The sequence below is a fragment of the Triticum urartu genome, chromosome 2A (assembly GCF_056163025.1).
Source record: "Triticum urartu cultivar PI428250 chromosome 2A, HENAU_Tu73, whole genome shotgun sequence".
Classification (NCBI taxonomy): domain Eukaryota; kingdom Viridiplantae; phylum Streptophyta; class Magnoliopsida; order Poales; family Poaceae; genus Triticum; species Triticum urartu.
The window spans coordinates 711,558,527-711,572,325 of NC_141874.1; positions in this window are offsets into that span (position 1 = coordinate 711,558,527).

Here is a 13,799-nt window from a genome sequence, read left to right on the forward strand (position 1 = left end):
AGGTACTTCAGGATGTTCTTGACCGCTGTCCAGTGATCCACTCCAGGATTACTTTGGTACCTCCCTGCTAGACTTATAGCAAGGCACACATCAGGTCTGGTACACAGCATTGCATACATGATAGAGCCTATGGCTGAAGCATAGGGAACATCTTTCATTTTCTCTCTATCTTCTACGGTGGTCGTACATTGAGTCTTACTCAACTTCACACCTTGTAACACAGGCAAGAACCCTTTCTTTGCCTGAGCCATTTTGAACTTCTTCAAAACTTTGTCAAGGTATGTGCTTTGTGAAAGTCCAATTAAGCGTCTTGATCTATCTCTATAGATCTTAATGCCTAATGTATAAGCAGCTTCACCTAGGTCTTTCACTGAAAAACTCTTATTCAAATATCCCTTTATGCTATCCAGAAATTCTATATCATTTCCAATCAATAATATGTCATCCACATATAATATCAGAAATGCTACAGAGCTCCCACTCACTTTCTTGTAAATACAGGCTTCTCCAAAAGTCTGTACAAAACCAAATTCTTTGATCACACTATCAAAGCATTTATTCCAACCCCGAGAGGCTTGCACCAGTCCATAAATGGATTGCTGGAGCTTGCATACTTTTTTAGCTCCCTTTGGATCGACAAAACCTTCTGGCTGCATCATAGACAACTCTTCTTCCAGAAATCCATTCAGGAATGCAATTTTAACATCCATTTGCCAAATTTCATAATGATAAAATGCGGCAATTGCTAACATGATTCGGACAGACTTAAGCATTGCTACGGGTGAGAAGGTCTCATCGTAGTCAATCCCTTGAACTTGTCGAAAACCTTTTGCAACAAGTCGAGCTTTGTAGACAGTAACATTACCGTCAGCGTCAGTCTTCTTCTTGAAGATCCATTTATTCTCAATTGCTTGCCGATCAACGGGCAAGTCAACCAAAGTTCACACTTTGTTCTCATACATGGATCCCATCTCAGATTTCATGGCTTCTAGCCATTTTGCGGAATCTGGGCTCACCATCGCTTCTTCATAGTTCGTAGGTTCATCATGATCTAGTAGCATGACTTCCAGAACAGGATTACCGTACCACTTTGGTGCATATCTTATTCTGATTGATCTACGAGGTTCGGTAGTAACTTGATATGAAGTTTCATGATCATTATCATTAGCTTCCTCACTAATTGGTATAGGTGTCACAGAAACCGGTTTCAGTGATGTACTACTTTCCAATAAGGGAGCAGGTACAGTTACCTCATCAAGTTCTACTTTCCTCCCACTCACTTCTTTTGAGAGAAACTCCTTCTCTAGAAAGGATCCATTCTTAGCAACGAACGCCTTGCCTTCGGATCTGTGATAGAAGGTGTACCCAACAGTTTCCTTTGGGTATCCTATGAAGACACATTTCTCTGATTTGGATTCGAGCTTATCAGGTTGAAGCTTTTTCACATAAGCATCGCAGCCCCAAACTTTCAGAAACGACAACTTTGGTTTCTTGCCAAACCACAGTTCATAAGGCGTCGTCTCAACGGATTTCGATGGTGCCCTATTTAACGTGAATGCAGCCGTCTCTAAAGCATAACCCCAAAACGATAGCGGTAAATCTGTAAGAGACATCATAGATCGCACCATATCTAGTAAAGTACAATTACGACGTTCGGACACACCATTACGATGTGGTGTTCCGGGTGGCGTGAGTTGCAAAACTATTCCGCATTGTTTCAAATGTAGACCAAACTCGTAACTCAAATATTCTCCTCCACGATCAGATCATAGAAACTTTATTTTCTTGTTACGATGATTTTCAACTTCACTCTGAAATTCTTTGACTTTTCAAATGTTTCAGACTTATGTTTCATTAAGTAGATATACCCATATCTGCTTAAATCATCTGTGAAGGTGAGAAAATAACGATATCTACCACGAGCCTCAATATTCATCGGACCACATACATCTGTATGTATGATTTCCAACAAATCCGTTGCTCTCTCCATAGTACTGGAGAACGGCGTTTTGGTCATCTTGCCAATGAGGCACGGTTCTCAAGTACCAAGTGATTCATAATCAAGTGATTCCAAAAGTCCATCAGTATGGAGTTTCTTCATGCGCTTTACACCGATATGACCTAAACGGCAGTGCCACAAATAAGTTGCACTATCATTATCAACTCTGCATCTTTTGGTTTCAACATTATGAATATGTGTATCACTACTATCGAGATTCATCAAAAATAGACCACTCTTCAAGGGTGCATGACCATAAAAGATATTACTCATATAAATAGAACAACCATTATTCTCTGATTTAAATGAATAACCGCCTCGCATCAAACAAGATCCAGATATGATGTTCATGCTCAACGCTGGCACCAAATAACAATTATTTAGGTCTAAAACTAATCCCGAAGGTAGATGTAGAGGTAGCGTGCCGACCGCGATCACATCGACTTTGGAACCATTTCCCACGCGCATCGTCACCTCATCCTTTGACAGTGTTCGCTTAATCCGTAGTCCCTGTTTCGAGTTGCAAATGTTAGCAACAGAACCAGTATCAAATACCTAGGTGCTACTGCGAGCTCTAGTAAGGTACACATCAATAACATGTATATCACATATACCTTTGTTCACCTTGCCATCCTTCTTATCCGCCAAATACTTGGGGAAGTTCCGCTTCCAGTGTCCAGTCTGCTTGCAGTAGAAGCACTCAGTTTCAGGCTTAGGTCCAGATTTGGGTTTCTTCTCCTGAGCAGTAACTTGCTTACTGTTCTTCTTGAAGTTCCCCTTCTTCTTCCCTTTGCCCTTTTTCTTGAAACTGGCGGTCTTGTTGACCATCAACACTTGATGCTCCTTCTTGATTTCTACCTCCGCAGCCTTTAGCATTGCGAAGAGCTTGGGAATTGTCTTATCCATCCCTTGCATGTTATAGTTCATCACGAAGCTCTTGTAGCTTGGTGGTAGTGATTGAAGAACTCTGTCAATGACACTATCAACAGGAAGATTAACTCCCAGTTGAGTCAAGTGATTATGATACCCAGACATTTTGAGTATATGTTCACTGACAGAACTATTCTCCTCTATCTTGCAGCTATAGAATTTATTGGAGACTTTATATCTCACAATTCGGGCATTTGCTTGAAATATTAACTTCAACTGCTAGAACATCTCATATGCTCCATGACGTTCAAAACGTTGTTGAAGTACCGATTCTAAGCCGTAAAGCATGGCACACCGAACTATCGAGTAGTCATCAGCTTTGCTCTGCCAGACGTTCATAACATCTGGTGTTGCTCCAGCAGCAGGCCTGGCACCTAGCGGTGCTTCCAGGACGTAATTCTTCTGTGTAGCAATGAGGATAATCCTCAAGTTACGGACCCAGTCCGTGTAATTGCTACCATCATATTTCAACTTTGCTTTCTCAAGGAACGCATTAAAATTCAACGGAACAACAGCACGGGCCATCTATCTACAATCAAACATAGACAAGCAAGATACTATCAGGTACTAAGTTCATGATAAATTTTAAGTTCAATTAATCATATTACTTAAGAACTCCCACTTAGAAAGACATCCCTCTAATCTTCTAAGTGATCACGTGATCCAAATCAACTAAATCATAACCGATCATCACGTGAAATGGAGTAGCTTTCAATGGTGAACATCAATATGTTGATCATATCTACTATATGATTCACGCTCGACCTTTCGGTCTCAGTGTTTTGAGGCCATATCTGCATATGCTAGGCTCGTCAAGTTTAACCTGAGTATTCTGCGTGTGCAAAACTAGATTGCACCCGTTGTAGATGGACGCAGAGCTTATCACACCCGATCATCACATGGTGTCTGGGCACGACGAACTTTGGCAACGGTGCATACTCAGGGATAACACTTTTATCTTGAAATTTAGTGAGAGATCATCTTATAATGCTACCGTCAATCAAAGCAAGATAAGATGCATAAAAGATAAACATCACATGCAATCAATATAAGTGATAAGATATGGCCATCATCATCTTGTGATTGTGATCTCCATCTCCGAAGCACCGTCATGATCACCATCGTCACCGGCGTGACACCTTGATCACCATCGTAGCATCGTTGTCGTCTCGCCAATCTTATGCTTCCACGACTATCGCTACCGCTTAGTGATAAAGTAAAGCATTACAGCGCAATTGCATTGCATACAATAAAGCGACAACCATATGGCTCCTGCCAGTTGCCGATAACTCGGTTACAAAACATGATCATCTCATACAATAAAATTTAGCATCATGTCTTGACCATATCACATCACAACATGCCCTGCAAAAACAAGTTAGACGTCCTCTACTTTGTTGTTGCAAGTTTTACGTGGCTGCTATGGGCTTAGCAAGAACCGTTCTTATCTACGCATCAAAACCACAACGATAGTTTGTCAAGTTGGTGCTGTTTTAACCTTCGCAAGGACCAGGCGTAGCCACACTTGGTTCAACTAAAGTTGGAGAAACTGACACCCGCCAGCCACCTGTGTGCAAAGCACGTCGGTAGAACCAGTCTCGCGTAAGCGTACGCGTAATGTCGGTCCGGGCCGCTTCATCCAACAATACCACCGAACCAAAGTATGACATGCTGGTAAGCAGTATGACTTATATCGCCCACAATTCACTTGTGTTCTACTCGTGCATATAACATCAACGCATAAAACCTGGCTCGGATGCCACTGTTGGGGAACATAGTAATTTCAAAAAAATTCCTACGCACACGCAAGATCATGGTGATGCATAGCAACGAGAGGGGAGAGTGTTGTCCACGTACCCTCGTAGACCGAAAGCGGAAGCGTTAGCACAACGCGGTTGATGTAGTCGTACGTCTTCACGATCCGACCGATCCAAGTACCGAACGCACGGCACCTCCGAGTTCAGTACACGTTCAGCTCGATGACGTCCCGCGAACTCCGATCCAGCAGAGCTTCACGGGAGAGTTCCGTCAGCACGACGGCGTGGTGACGGTGATGATGTTGCTACCGACGCAGGGCTTCGCCTAAGCACCGCTACGAGATAACCGAGATGGAATATGGTGGAGGGGGCACCGCACACGACTGGGAGAGATCAACTGATCAACTTGTGTGTCTAGAGGTGCCCCCCTGCCCTTGTATATAAAGGAGCAAGGGGGAGACCGGCCGGCCCTCTATGGGCGCGCCAGGAGGAGGAGTCCTCCTCCTAGTAGGAGTAGGACTCCCCTTTCCTACTCCTACTAGGAGGAGGAAAGGAAGGAGGAGAAGGAGAAGGAAGGAGAAGGAGGAGAAGGAGGAAAGGGGGCCCGGCCCCCTAGTCCAATTCGGTTTGGGCTAGGGGGGCCGCGTGCTCTGCCTCCTCTCTTCCACCACTTGGCCCATGAGGCCCATTACTTCTTCCTCGTATTCCCGTAACTCCCCGGTACCCCCGAAAATATCCGAATCACTCGGAACCTTTCCGATGTCCGAATATAGTCGTCCAATATATTGATCTTTACGTCTCGACCATTTCGAGACTCCTCGTCATGTCCCCGGCCTCATCCGGGACTCCGAACTACTTTCGGTACATCAAATCACATAAACTCATAATACAATCGTCACCGAAACTTTAAGCATGCGGACCCTACGGGTTCGAGAACTATGTAGACATGACCGAGACATGTCTTCGGTCAATAACCAATAGCGGAACCTGGATGCTCATATTGGCTCCCACATATTCTACGAAGATCTTTATCGGTCAGACCGCATAACAACATACGTTGTTCCCTTTGTCATCGGTATGTTACTTGCCCGAGATTCGATCGTTGGTATCTCAATACCTAGTTCAATCTCGTTACCGGCAAGTCTCTTTACTCGTTCCGTAATACATCATCCCGCAACTAACTTATTAGTTGCAATGCTTGCAAGGCTTAAGTGATGTGCATTACCGAGAGGGCCCAGAGATACCTCTCTGACAATCGGAGTGACAAATCCTAATCTCGAAATACGCCAACCCAACAAGTACCTTCGGAGACACCTATAGAGCACCTTTATAATCACCCAGTTACGTTGTGACGTTTGGTAGCACACAAAGTGTTCCTCCGGTAAACGGGAGTTGCATAATCTCATAGTCATAGGAACATGTATAAGTTATGAAGAAAGCAATAGCAACAAACTAAACGATCAAGTGCTAAGCTAATGGAATGGGTCAAGTCAATCACATCATTCTCCTAATGATGTGATCCCATTAATCAAATGACAACTCATGTCTATGGCTAGGAAACATAACCATCTTCGATTAACGAGCTAGTCAAGTAGAGGCATACTAGTGACACTCTGTTTGTCTATGTATTCACACATGTATTATGTTTCTGGTTAATACAATTCTAGCATGAATAATAAACATTTATCATGATATAAGGAAATAAATAATAACTTTATTATTGCCTCTAGGGCATATTTCCTTCAGGGGAATAGATTAGCAAGGGGTTGGTAGTGTAGCCAACCGTCTAGCCAGAAATAGGTATTAGTGCCGGAGTTTGTGAGTACAAATGAGATGGCATGGAGTGCTGGCAGTTGTTGATTTATTGTTCGGCAAATGAAGGAGTGGCTATTTTGTGGAGCAATGAGAGCATTTGGGTGTTGCAAGGCAATCCAGTCCAACCAAGGTGTTTTTTCCGGTAAAAGTGCTTTTACAGCAAATTTCATAAGTAGGCAGTTTTTCTGCTGATGTAGGTTTTTTAGACCTAGACCACCATTCTTTTTTGGTTTACACACATTTTTCCAGGCAACTAAGCATTGCGCACCAGTGCAAGTTTCCTCTGCAGCCCAAAAAAAGGCTCGGCGAATAGAGTCTAGGATTTTTAGAACACTTTTGGGGATGGAGAAGACTGACATAAAGTAGACCAAGATGGAGTCGAGGACAGCCGATAGCAGGATGAGTCTATCCCCTTTTGAGAGAATTTTTGCACACCAACCCGTCAAGAAATTGCGGTAGCATTCAATGATAGGTAGGAAGGCGTTTGAAGGTAGTCGTGTGGGTGTTAGGGGTAGGCGTAGGTAGATCTGCGGGAAGGTTGAGGTTGGGCATTGCAGGGTGGAGGCTATGGAGGCCGCCATGGGAGAGCTGATGTGCATGGGTACGAATGTTGTTTTTGTGAAGTTGATAGCGAGGCCGGTTGCCATGGCGAAATCGTGTAGAATTTTTTTAATTGCTGAGCAGCGTCATTGGATGCCCTGGCAATGATTAGGGTGTCGTCGGCATATTGTAAAACGTTTGGCGGAAGATGTGAGAACAGAGGGTGACTGAGTTGTAGGAGGTCGCAGTCTTTCTGGATCATCTGTTGTAGGAGATCAGCAACGATGATGAAAAGGTAAGGAGAAATAGGATCTCCCTGTCTGAGCCCGTTTTTACAATTTATCCAGTTTCCGGGGATCCCGTTGAGCATAACGGCAGTTTTTCCAGTTGATAGGAGGTCATGGACCCAGTTTGAGAATTTTTGTGGGAAACCGCGGCAGCGTAAAATGGATGTAAGGGAGTCCCAAGAGAGGGAGTCGAAGGCTTTTCTAAAGTCTAGCTTAATGACCATGGAGTTCGGGCTTTTTTGGTATGGCAGGCACCTATGAGGTCTGTAGCGAAGATAAAATTTTCAGCTATGCTACGTCCAGGGATGAAACCAGTTTGGTTGCCATGAACAAGTTGTGGGATCATTGGTTTTAATCTGTTGGTGAGCACTTTTGCGACGGCTTTGACGGGGCAGTTTTGGAGGGAGATCGGGCGGTAGGCGCCAGGTGTGTTGGCCTGTTCTTTTTTGGGTAGTAGAATGAGGTGGGCTCTGTTAAGGCATTCTGTTTGAGCGGTATGGTTTTGGAAATCTGCCATGAAGGAGTTAATAGGAGCCTTGACCAAGTGCCAGTATTTTCGATAGAACAGCGGGCCGAAGCCATCAGGTCCAGGGCTAGCGAGGGGGTTCATTTAGAGGAACACATCTTTTATTTCTTCGAGTGTGAAGGGGGAGTCAAGTGAACTAAGTTGAGGTAACATTTGGGAATAGTAATTTTGAAGTTGGAAAGACCAGGAGGTGTGTGGTGCGGAGCCGAAAATTGCTGTGAAATGATCTTTCAGTATGGTCGCTTTTTGAGCGTGAGAGTGGAATTCATTCCCATCAGCTAGTAGGGACGTTATAGTATTCTTGCGCAGACGCTGGGACGCGACAGCATGAAAGTACTGAGTGTTTTCCTCTCCATCAATTGCAGCACGTACTTTGCCTCATTGTTTCCAAAAGGCCATTTTTTCGGCAATGGCTGAGTGTAGTGTATCGGAGACAACCAAACGCAACATTTTTTCGGCGTTGGAGAGGGGTCGAGCCTCCTATTTTAGATCAATGAGATTGATGATTTGTTTTGTAGCAACCTCGCGATGGTGTGCTGGTGATCGTTTGGAGGCCCATTTTTTTAGGGTGCATCTTGTTGTTTTTAGATTTTTTGCAAGGGCAGCAGCAGAAGATAGCGGTTGGGGCACGTGTTGATTTGGTGCCCAACATTTTTGTATTATTTGATGGCAAGCAGTGGATAGAGTCCAAGCTGATTCAAATCTAAAGTGGCGCGGTTTTGGGACAAATGTTTGGATATTTAGGATTAGTGGGACGTGATCAGATGTGATGCATGGTAGAGATGACAGAGTTGTATTGGGGAAGCAATTATTCTAGGCCAGATTGAAGAAAGCACGGTCTAGTCGTGCTAGGGTTGGTGAAGCTCGTTTATTGGTCCAGATAAAGCGTCTATCTAGTAGGGGTAGTTCGATTAGTGCTAGGTCATTGATCGTGGAGTTGAAGGCGTCAGCTTCCCGTTGGCGGAAGTTGCGGTTAATTTTTTGTGGGAAAAGCGTACCAAGTTGAAATCTCCTACAATCAACCAAGGAATTTGGTCATCTTCCTTGATTAGTTTGAGCTCATCTAGGAAGGCCTGTTTGAGGTTGCGATGTGAAGGTGCATAGATGTTTGTGATGACAAAGGGAAGGGGGTGAGCGAGTGACGTGATTTTGATGGATGTGGCGTACTGATGATGAGAGTATGAGATTAGAGAGAAGAAGTTTTTGTTAAAGGCGGAAACCATTCCGCCGGCCGAGCCGTCCGCAGGTAGGAAAATTCTTTGGTCCAGAGATCGTGGCAGGAAGGAGTTGAATTTTTGGTCGTTAATGTCGTTTAATTTTGACTCTTGTAAGAGGGCACAATGAGGGTTGATACTGATTAGTTCGGAAAGGATATCAGCACATTTTTATTCATCGCCTAGTCCTCTTACATTCCACGAACAGATGGATAGAGTGGTACTACTCATGAAAAACACAATGGGCACCTAGATCGCGAGAGGATACATGCAATCTCATACACTCATGGAACAGATTACAACTAGCTAGGGGATACATGCGAGATACTAGCAGATAGGTGGAGCAAAACACGGAATTGCTCTGGGCACACATGCGGTGGAATAAGTAGACGCTTGATGTAGGGCTGCGATATGGACGGCCGATCGCCGTCGGGACGCCGCATGGGCTTGCATGGTTGATTGGGCACATCATGGATCGACGTCAGTAGCACCGTCATCCATGATATCATCGGCACGGGCGATGGAATCAGCAGCCGCGTCATCTGCACCGCATAGCACGTCAATTTCCGCAAGGGCCGCTGCAGAGGCTGGCGGTGCGTCGGGGATGTCGAGCTGGGCATCTTGGATGGCGTCTTTGAGTGCCTTCGTGACGTCGGTAGAAGTGAGGCACTTCGCTCTGGCGCGGACAACCTTAGTGGTCATGTCGGTGAAGACCCTTGGCTCTTTGGCAGCCAGGCGAGAGCTTCGGTGAAGGCTCATGGACTTGTCCGCCGAGCGTTTGGCGTTGTGGCGCAACTTGCGAAGCACGCACTCGTGAAGGTGAGGGTCTGCAGGTTTGGTTGCGGGGGTGACCATGGTTAGGCTGTGATCGGGTTGAAATAGAAGGGAGGAGGGGAGACAGGCTGTGCAGAGGCCGTACTAGAGGAGGACGCCCCAGCAGAAAAGGCAATGCTGGAGACGTCAATGTCAAGGCCTGGTGAGTTGGAGCTGTCGTACGGGCTGAACGCCGACGACAGCTGCATGACATTGGGTGGAGGGAGATCGTCGAGGTTATCTTTGTTGTAGCCGTCCGGAGAGGAGGGTGGCGGAGTCAGCGTGATCCCACCGACAACAGCGACGGGGCACGACGATGGGCGGCTGATGGTGACTGGCGTGATGGACGAGCCGATGTCGGTTGAGGCAGAGAACGCCGCGGGAGGCGACGCCATCTGCGATGGTGGGGCTGAGTCACTGTCGGATGAGATGGTGATGACGGGATGCCCCTAGACAGCGGGTCCGTCGTCACCAGACGAGACGTGGAGAGGCATGTTGGCAGAGGGGCCGCCACGGTTGGGAGGAGTGGTCGTGGTGTTGAAGGATGGGGACGGCGGAGGGCTGCGAGGCATGTCGACATTGGAGGTGTTGAAGGCGCTGCGGCCGCAGCGACCGGGGCGGCCGCTCGAGTCGGAGTCGGAGTCGGAGGAGAACGGCGACGGGTCCAGCGGTCCCATACGGTCGAGGACCGTGGCGAGCCTGGTGATCTTAACGACCTTGATGTCGTTAGATGGGGGGAGCTGGATGGGCAGGGAGTCTGGAAGTCGCATGCGTCGGTCGACCATGATGAGGGCGCGAACTGCCGTGAAGTCGCGGCCCTTGACGCAGTAGTGGTCGACAGAGCAGACATCACCAAGGTGGCTTAGAGCCCACCTGATGCCAGCGTCATGCCAAAGCTCATGCGGGAGCTCCGAGGCTTTGACCTCGATGAGCTGGTCGAAGACAGGCGACGTTTGGTCCGCCAGTTCAACAGGCTCGAAGGATATCTGGTTGCCGCAGAAGTCGATGGAGCCAAGGGTGACGAGGTAGTCACGCACGCTTGCGGACTCGAAGGTGACGCAGCCCGCCCCACGCCAAGAGCCAGCAACCCTGAAGCTGGGGTTGCCAGCGTGCGCGAGAATCGTGTCGTCGGGTTGTGGATGGGTGTGCGGAGGTGGGCGAACGCGATATGGCTGACGTCGTTGACTAGGCAGGGGGCGCGACGATGGTAGACGCGAGATCGATGGGTAAGCCAAAGCGGCGTGCATGGCGAGCGCCCCCAGCGTTCGGAGGAGATGGGCCGAAAGCCACTGCAGCACGCGCCTCATTGAGGCTTGCGCGCAACGCCTCATGGTCTACAGGGTTGGAGAGCGATGGAGGAGCGGTGGTAGGGGGCGGTGTTGTTTGTTGTGGCGGAGGGTGGGATGATGCGAGCGACGGGGATGCCGAGTAGTGGTGCCATTGGCCCGTTTCCGGCACGGGGCCAAAGGTTGGTGGCAACAGCGAGGTTGGCTGGGGTAGGCGCAGGCGAGTTGGCCATGTTAGAAGCCGGCGGTGAGGTGGGTTGAAGAGAGAAAGTTGGATTCAAGACTGGATTTTGTGGAAGGCGGGCAAAGAAAGGAAGGAGGCGAACCTCCCGGCACCGGCTGGCTTTGTGGCCGGAGCACCAGCAGCGAGCGCACCTGCTGGGATCCCTGCAGATTTGGACATGATGTTCCAGGGCTAGGCAGCGATAACAGCATCGTTTGTAGAGGATAGGTGAGTGAGAGCGGCGGTGTGGAGTGTGATGGTGTGTGTTGCATGCGGTATTTATAGGAGTAGCGGAGTGGGGTGAGGGTGTTGGAAATATGCCCTAGAGGCAATAATAAAAGCATTATTATTATATTTCCTTGTTCATGATAATTGTCTTTATTCATGCTATAATTGTGTTATCTGGAAATCGTAATACATGTGTGAATAATAGACACCAACATGTCCCTAGTAAGCCTCTAGTTGACTAGCTCGTTGATCAACAGATAGTCATGGTTTCCTGACTATGGACATTGGATGTCATTGATAACGAGATCACATCATTAGGAGAATGATGTGATGGACAAGACCCAATCCTAAACATAGCATAAGATCGTATAGTTCGTTTGCTAGAGTTTTCCAATGTCAAGTATCTTTTCCTTAGACCATGAGATCGTGTAACTCCCGGATACCGTAGGAGTGCTTTGGGTGTGCCAAACGTCACAACGTAACTGGGTGACTATAAAGGTATACTACGGGTATCTCCGAAAGTGTCTGTTGGGTTGACACGGATCAAGACTGGGATTTGTCACTCCGTATGACAGAGAGGTATCAGTGGGCCCACTCGGTAATGCATCATCATAATGAGCTCAAAGTGACCAAGTGTCTGGTCACAGGATCATGCATTACGGTACGAGTAAAGTGACTTGCCGGTAACGAGATTGAACGAGGTATTGGGATACCGACGATCGGATCTCGGGCAAGTAACATACCGATTGGCGAAGGGAATTGTATGCGGGGTTGCTTGTATCCTCGACATCATGGTTCATCCAATGAGATCATCGAGGAGCATGTGGGAGCCAACATGGGTATCCAGATCCCGCTGTTGGCTATTGGACGGAGAGTCGTCTCGGTCATGTCTACATGTCTCCCGAACCCGTAGGGTCTACACACTTAAGGTTCGGTGACGCTAGGGTTGTAGGGATATGTATATGCAGTAACCCGAATGTTGTTCGGAGTCCCAGATGAGATCCCGGACGTCACGAGGAGTTCCGGAATGGTCCGGAGGTAAAGAATTATATATAAGAAGTGCTATTTCGGGCATCGGGACAAGTTTCGGGGTCACCGGTATTGTACCGGGACAACCGGAAGGGTCCCGGGGGTCCACCGGGTGGGGCCACCTGCCCTGGGGGGGCACATGGGCTGTAGGGGGTGCGCCTTGGCCTATATGGGCCAAGGGCACCAGCCCCAAGAGGCCCATGCGCCTAGGGTTCAAGGAAGGGAAGAGTCCCAAAGGGGGAAGGCACCTCCTAGGTGCCTTGGGGAGGAGGGATTCCTCCCTTGGCCGCACCCCCCCTAGGAGATTGGATCTCCTAGGGCCGGCGCCCCCCCCCTTGGACTCCCTATATATAGTGGGGAAAGGAGGGCCTCTCACAACACGCCTTTGGTGCCTCCCTCTCCCTCTCCAACACATCCTCCTCCTGCATAGCGCTTGGCGAAGCCCTGCCGGAGTACTGTAGCTCCATCACCACCACGCCGTCCTGCTGCTGCTGGAGCCATATCCCTCAACCTCTCCTTTCCCCTTGCTAGATCAAGAAGAAGGAGACGTTACGCTGACCGTACGTGTGTTGAACGCGGAGGTGCCGTCCGTTCGGTGCTAGGATCTCCGGTGATTTGGATCACGTCGAGTACGATTCCTCATCCCCGTTCTTTGAACGCTTCCGCGCGTGATCTACAAAGGTATGTAGATGCAATCCAATCACTCGTTGCTAGATGAACTCATAGATGGATCTTGGTGAAACCGTAGGAAAATTTTTGTTTTCTGCAATGTTCCCCAACAGTGGCATCATGAGCTAGGTCTATGCGTAGTTCTCTTGCACGAGTAGAACACAATTTGTTGTGGGCGTTGATGTTGTCAACTTTCTTGCCGCTACTAGTCTTATCTTGCTTCAATGGTATTGTGGGATGAAGCGGCCCGGACCAACCTTACACGTACGCTTACGTGAGACCGGTTCCACGGACTAACATGCACAAGTTGCATAAGGTGGCTGGCGGGTGTCTGTCTCTCCCACTTTAGTTGGAGCGGATTCGATGAAAAGGGTCCTTATGAAGGGTAAATAGAAGTTGACAAATCATGTTGTGGCTTTCACGTAGGTAAGAAAACGTTCCTGCTAGAACCCTATTTCAGCCACGTAAAACTTGCAACAACAA